General features: G+C 45.9%; 1 protein-coding gene across 14 annotated transcripts in view; it reads left to right on the top strand.

The window, feature by feature from the left end:
* Positions 1 to 208: 208 nt before the first annotated feature.
* Positions 209 to 6,786, top strand: part of SORBS2 (sorbin and SH3 domain containing 2) — a 673,099-nt gene continuing 666,521 nt past the window's right edge. For 2 of the 14 annotated variants that reach the window (XM_069200010.1, XM_069199937.1), the window contains exon 1: positions 209 to 786. The gene's annotated coding sequence lies outside the window, so the exon portion shown is untranslated. The remainder of the gene's footprint in view (positions 787 to 6,786) is intronic. The other 12 variants (XM_069199814.1, XM_069199773.1, XM_069199955.1 and 9 more) reach the window with 11 other exon arrangements.

The following is a 6,786-nucleotide window of genomic DNA, read 5'->3' as shown; positions in this document are numbered from 1 at the left end:
CTGCGCAAGAGAGAAGGGGTAAACGTATTCTTCAAAACATTGTGTAAAGCAGTACCAAAACAAAACTCCAGTCAGAGTAATTAATGCACAGCTGTAGTAAAATAAATTAACATTCAGGGCTGGTGACCTGCACATGGTCAGCCATGCTTGCTGTATTGGACTGTCTGTTGGATGTTGCCATGGCTACCAAAAGCCAGAGGAGCCCAATGAGCTGTCTGCAGCAGTGCTGAAAGGGCAGCCATTTTGCTTATGGAGAACAGTGTAACATATGAGGCTGCTTTAACGGGGACTAAGGAAAAAGGTCACACCCCGGAGAAATTACGGGGGAAAGAGAGAGTCATATTGGCGGACCATTCTTGGCGCTAGGGATGCCTTTCAGCGGCCACCTGACAAGCCTCAAGCCTGCTGCCATTAGCTGCTCTGAGAGGAAGGAATGCGGGGAGCTAAATCTGCCTATCTGCTATCAAGCCGTGGAGAGCAGCCAGGGTTTTGTCTTGTGAAGGCGAGGGGGCTCTACAATGTTATCTCTCAGGCAGCCTTCTAGCGGCTGGCATTGAGAGAGCCAGTGCGGACCCGCGGACAGGGTGTCTGCGCTGGCAGCGTGGCTGAGGTCTGTACCACTCGGGCAGGTGCTGGGTTCGGCTGTGCAGCCTTCTAACCTCTCCTCCTCGGGAGCTGCTGTCGCTTCTTAAAGGAGAGGCTACCTTGTTCTTACGTGCGTCTGACAGCCAGCGAACCTTGACACAGATCGCGAGCTGCTACTTTATATTCCGCGCATATCGTAAGGTAAGTGCTGCTTTTTGCACACAATCTTCATGTTGTGATTATTTGCATCTGTACTGATTATAAATAGAATAGATGGCACTGAGCATATAAAATGAATGATTCAAGGTATGTCACGGTGAAAATACGTACAGTACGCGTAGTGTTCGCTTCCCATTTACGTAGTGACATTATTTAAATAACTGCGTTTGGAGTTTACAAATCCAGCATCTTTCATTGTGTATTTTTGCTGCCCTTGGGCGTTTTCCACATACGAGGATGCATTGCTTTCTTTGTGTCACACTACGCCTTGTCACACGGCGGGGACGTGTCAGCTTCAAAACCCGCCTTGATCACGAATAACTCCGAAACAATGCAGTCCTGGTGAAACAAGCCACGTGATTTACTCCATACATCTAACTACAATGCAGATTCGCACTGCTGCGCTCCCCCGGTACAGTATGTAGGTCATAACGGCCTTTGCCCTAGTTTATCGGATTACATGTCGGGGTGAACCAGCCTTTGACAGTTTGTGGTCCTCTTTCTGAAAAGACTCCGACGGCGGTCACACCCTCTCCATCATGCAATGTAAGGTGCATGCTGCACCTCCACGATCCAAACAGGAGCAGCAGTGAGGTAAACGTGCACAGAGACCGAGTCTGCAGCTCAGGGGTGGCTGCACCCACAGGCTAGTGAAAAGCTGCTGATGTGGCACAATGGCCTCTTAACTACCTTCAGGTTCATTTGAGCACTTCTGTCGGACTTCCTGCGCGAGCGGGTGCTAACAATTACCATCAGTTGACGCCAGGACCCTCCAAGTGCAGCACGTTACTCCCAACGGGAGTGTCGACGGGGCTGGATCTTAAGAGGATGCCCTCTAGAACCACATTAGGAATCTTAGAGCCCCCGCGAGCTAGAACTGGGGGCTTTGGATCTAAATGAAATATATATATATATATATATATATATATATATATATATATATATATATATAAATACCTGCAGATAGCATGTCTCGAAGAACTCCCAGGTTTTGTAGTTTAAGGTGTTAAGGAAAATGTAAACACCTAGTCGCCAAGAAGTACACAGTTAAGGATTGGAGCCTCAAATCATCAAGTCCGCTTCTCGAGCTCCTCTGGGAGATCCTGCTGCAAAGTGTGAGACTAGCGCCCTGCCCCAACAAGCCCCACTCGATTTTAAATGTGTGAAATTGAAAATGAAGCGCTTCCTGACCAGTAAATGAGTCTAGTTACGGGATGGGGATGGGAATTATGCATTAAACTGCTTGTTTACTTGCCACACACAACACCCTCCTGCTTCATTGTCCTCCCGGGACACTGGATTCAGGTGGATCCGCACAAAGGTTAATGAGACCGCAATCACCCGGTGCGGACGGTAATCAGATCATGTTTTAATTATGACAGTGTCTAGGGTTTCCGCTGCAGGCGGCCAGCTCCAGGCAGCGCTTGGCCTGCACCGACATATGATACGGCCCTGCACTGCCTTGCTAGCGCAGACACCCGCAAGAGAGGTTAGGGGTCGGACAAGGCAGGCGCATTTCTGGCATGGCGTTTCCGTGCTGATGTCCTGGATTGTAGCACTACAGCTCACTTACCCCTTCAAAACAAGGGGATCGAGTGTTTACTTGTTTATAGGTGTACTTTGAGCATTCTGCGCCGGTAAATTGAAAGCAGACGTGCCTTAGTAGCGTAAATTATTAAGCCATTACCAGGTGCCTTCTATCCCACTCTAATTTAATTTGACGAATGCATTCTGGGAGTTGTAGTGTTGATTCTGTCTAAAGTCAACCAGTAGAACCAAACACGACTGAAACAAGTGGTTTGTAAGCTAAAGCCGAGGACTGGAAACGTTGTGTCAATAGAAAGGAGGCCTATAATAACCTTAGGCACTGGCCCTTCCTATTGGGTGAATACGTTTGAAAACGTAGGGATGAGTTTGTTCTCTTACACGGAGTAGTTGTCCAATGGCACATAGCAGGCGCCACACTCCCTGCCAGACCTGTTTTTTTGGCCAGCATCACACTGCATGCTGGGATTTACATTTGTTCAGTGTTAGAAGTTGCAAGTTCACAGAAATGCCATGTTCTTCGTCTCGCAGACTAGGACTGCCTCAAGTTGCTGCACAGGGTATGGGGCCACTTGACAGATGCGGCGCTGCCCGCTGGTATATACAATGCTCCGGGCTGCTTACTCCGGAAAGTGCGTAAATTGTGTACTTCCAGTTTACACATAATCATCACAATAAAACACTTCTTTGTCAGTCACTTAGCGCAAACATCTGACTGCACACTCACGGTTCCGACCTAGTTCAACGCATTTTTTAAATTATCATAAGACTTTAGAAAACATCTATTATTATTTACTGAAGGTAAATTACCAACTATTTGCGAAGGTCTACGAAAGCGAGTGAGTGATCTAGGTCAGTGGATTGAGTTCAGGTAAAAGTGTCTGCACGTGTCAGATCAAAGGTACACGTCCCACCAAGGTTGATATTTTGTTTCGCCGACGTCGAGTCATACAATATGATTGAGTTGTTCAATAAGACGTATTATGTAAGTATTTACTGTGCTGCGTGCATCTAGTGCCGCATTTAACTGTCCTAGAGCCGGGGTGATGTGCGCTTTGCTGAATCTCAAGAGTTCTCACTGCTCTACTGTAGTCCCAGGAACGCCCACTGATAGCCCGGAAGAGCCTGGTGCAACAAATTGGCACAATCAATTTGTAAGGAAAGTATAGACATCAGAAGTCATCTTTGGTATCAGAAGTCATCTTTCGTACTGGGCTTTGAGAGGGAATAGTGGTATCTTATAAACTAAAGGCAGCCTTTGCGGGCTCTGGCCCATTGTGTGATTTGCTGCTCCTTTGGTAACACTTGGGCCCATATTTATTGGCGTTGGAGTGCAGGGCAGCACAGCAAGTCACTTTTCTGCGCTGCCCTGAATCACAGCGAAAGGGGAGGAATGCACTGTATTTATCCAATATGGCAAATTCCTGTCCTTTTCTTCTGTGCTGGTGGCCTTTTGGCAGCCTAGCACCAACTCAGGCACCCTTGCAACAGGGTGTCTGTGTTGCATGCAGGATTGTTTTTGTGCAGGAAGGGAGACCTTCCTGCACAAAAGCAATCCCCAGAGACATTTTCCTTTTTTCTATGGATGCTGCAAAGTGCAGCACATAGAAAGAGGAAAAATAAACAAGCAGTAATAAAGATATTTCCCCTTGTTACAACTCTCCTGGGTAGGTGTAAGATTTTGTCACATTTCCAGGTTGACAGATCCTTGTAAATCTGGGAATACCTCCTAAATCTATGGGAGTTGTGTGGGAACACCCACTGCAACGCCTACCCAGGGCAGAGTAAGAATGCAGCGACGTGAGTGTGTTGTATTACTCCATATTTTTGAGGCCATTAAAAGTCATGCACAGTGGCTTTGCGTGGCTTAAAAAATATAGCTTAGTTGTTTGCCCCACGTTTCCACCACATTACGTGGTGCAAGCATGGCTCAAGCCACTCATAAATATACCCCTTGGTCTCACCATAGACACTGAGATTTTTGACAACAGTGATGTAGATAGGAGCAGTTGTATGATAGCAGACCATAAAAAAACAGAAGAAAGGCAGACACCTCCTCAATATTATAATCTGTACCTTTTCCCAAACTAAGGGCTGGCATGTCACTCATCTTGATACAGAATTCATTAAGTGTTTGTGCAAGGCCACCAGTTGCACTGGTAGCTACTGGATGCCATTCAAATGCACCCGGAAGTTCTCCTTGTTGCTGTCACATATAAATATTGCAGAAAGGAGAGGACATGGAGAAGCTGGGGAACTCCACAGTCACGCTCATTTAACCGGCCCATGTGTTGTACTGACCTAAGATTATGAATGATTTTTTGATGCAAGAAGTACATCCATTTATTAATTAATCTCTTTATCCAGACTACACCTTCAAGGCGTCGCTTGGCAGTAGGTTGTTAGTTATGCCAGTCACAAAACGGGTCAGAAGGCAGAGAGGTGTGTGAAGATTTTACAAACACCTATAGAGTTTGGTTTAAGGGGGTGGTAACAGACTCCTTCCACCAATAGTGACATCTTCTCTAGGTACATCCACTGGAAGTTCAGTCTTTAAGATAAACAGGTCGATTGCTGAAGGCACATTTGATGGACGTTGCTACATTCATTCTTGGCTCACAATGGGAGGGCAGGGTGGATAAAAAAGTGCTTTCCATTGGTTTTAATGCTGTAGATTTGCTATTCAGCAGAGCAGCACGAATGCATCAACAGTCCTTAAACGCGTTGATCCCTTATGTCTGACAACAGGAATCTTAGTGGGCGTAATTCACAAAGCTGCTTCACATTGCGTGGTGTTACATACTCCCGGCAATCAATTCAAAAGACACTGCTAAGTCTGCAGTAAGCCACGCTTCATAAAAAAGAAATAGATTTGTAAACTGGGCACCCTGAATTTAAGGGCATTTCTCTGGTTGGCATATTAAGTCCAGTACATTCCAGCATATTTGTAAATGATGTAGGGATACATCCGAAAATGAGTGATTGTTCTACCTAATGGGAGCAGCGAGTATTACTAGGTGTGGTATTTTGCTCTTGCGAACAGCCTCTGCCGAAGAATGTGCTAGGATGAAGTTGGTGTAGGAAGGTCTGATGCCAGAGAGAATCTGAAGAGGATGAAGCGATTGGAGCTTGATAAAAGAAGCAGGAGGGCATTAGTGCTTTAAGGAATAAATCTATTTTTGGAATATGATCACTTCTTCTCATCATTTAACAATTTTTGCGCTCTTTTTTTGTGCAAGCATCCAACACACCTAGAAATGTCTACGGTGTTTGAGGAGATGTAATGTGCTGAGCTCCTGCTCTGAATGCTCACAATAGCTAAATGATAACATTTCTCTCCATATCTGCTCACCGGGATTAGAGGGGGTAGGTTTGAGTATGTGACCTGTTTGATGTCGCGTTCACTCTATTAAAGGCACTAGTAAGTCAATAGTGATTCATTGTTACCTGCCATGTTATTCTCAGTGGCCAAGGGTACATCGGCAAGCCAGTAGGGCCCGCTAGTCAAGAGCAGACAGTAAAGATGCAGGCTGCATGCACCTGGCAGTGGCTGGGGTCAGTACTGGACCTGGTGGTGGCCAGTGCCAGTGCTGGGATTCGCCCCCCATTGTTGGAGTGGGAGTTTCATGACTCCTTGGCAGGTGAGATACAGTTGTTATGTTTAAGCCCAAACACGTGCTCCACCATTGGTGCCACCACTGTTGGGCACCTTGCTGTAAAAATGTCAGAAAAGAACAGTATGAGGGAATTTTAACGTCGCTATGGACACGCCCTCATACATCTATCCAAAAAACAAAGATGGCTCAACGAGACCACGAGTGCAATGTTCAAGACTGCGAGTACAATGTTCTTCTTCCACAAACTGTTAGGAACAAGACATCCAATATAAGTCTCGTCACCCAGCTAGGTTGTGTGCCAAACATAATCTTAGTTACTGAACTGCAGGGGCAAAGCTTCGGCGGCAGGAGGGGGTTAGGGTGTTACACCCCACCTAATGTATTTTCTGGTAAATAGTTGGGTACAGATGGTTTCAGTCGGTATGGTGAAGTGGTTGTCGGATTTCACAAGGCATTTTTCCAGACAAAAGAGCACACACTCTGACCCTCTTCTGTTTTGAAAGTCTTTAAAAATGTTGGTTGTTTTACCAAATATGGTATTTTCTCTTAATTAGTACCCCTACCAATCCGTATTCTTCTCCCTTTCCACTGCCCATAAAGCCCCTCTCGTGCACCCTGCTTGTCTATAATGCATTTCAACATGACATGCCAGCGTGATGTTTGGGCAATCTGAAGCTCACACACCCCACGTCTTTAGTGCCCAAGCCACGCCCCTGCTGAATGGGTATATATTTGGAAGGCTCCTACATGGTTCGTAAGTGTTGTCTGCAATGTATACTTGGAGAAACATGTTGGCATTTTCATAACTTGTTTTAATATT

Source organism: Pleurodeles waltl, chromosome 1_2 (assembly GCF_031143425.1).
Source record: "Pleurodeles waltl isolate 20211129_DDA chromosome 1_2, aPleWal1.hap1.20221129, whole genome shotgun sequence".
NCBI classification, from domain to species: domain Eukaryota; kingdom Metazoa; phylum Chordata; class Amphibia; order Caudata; family Salamandridae; genus Pleurodeles; species Pleurodeles waltl.
This window is presented reverse-complemented; position numbering and strand designations above follow the sequence as displayed.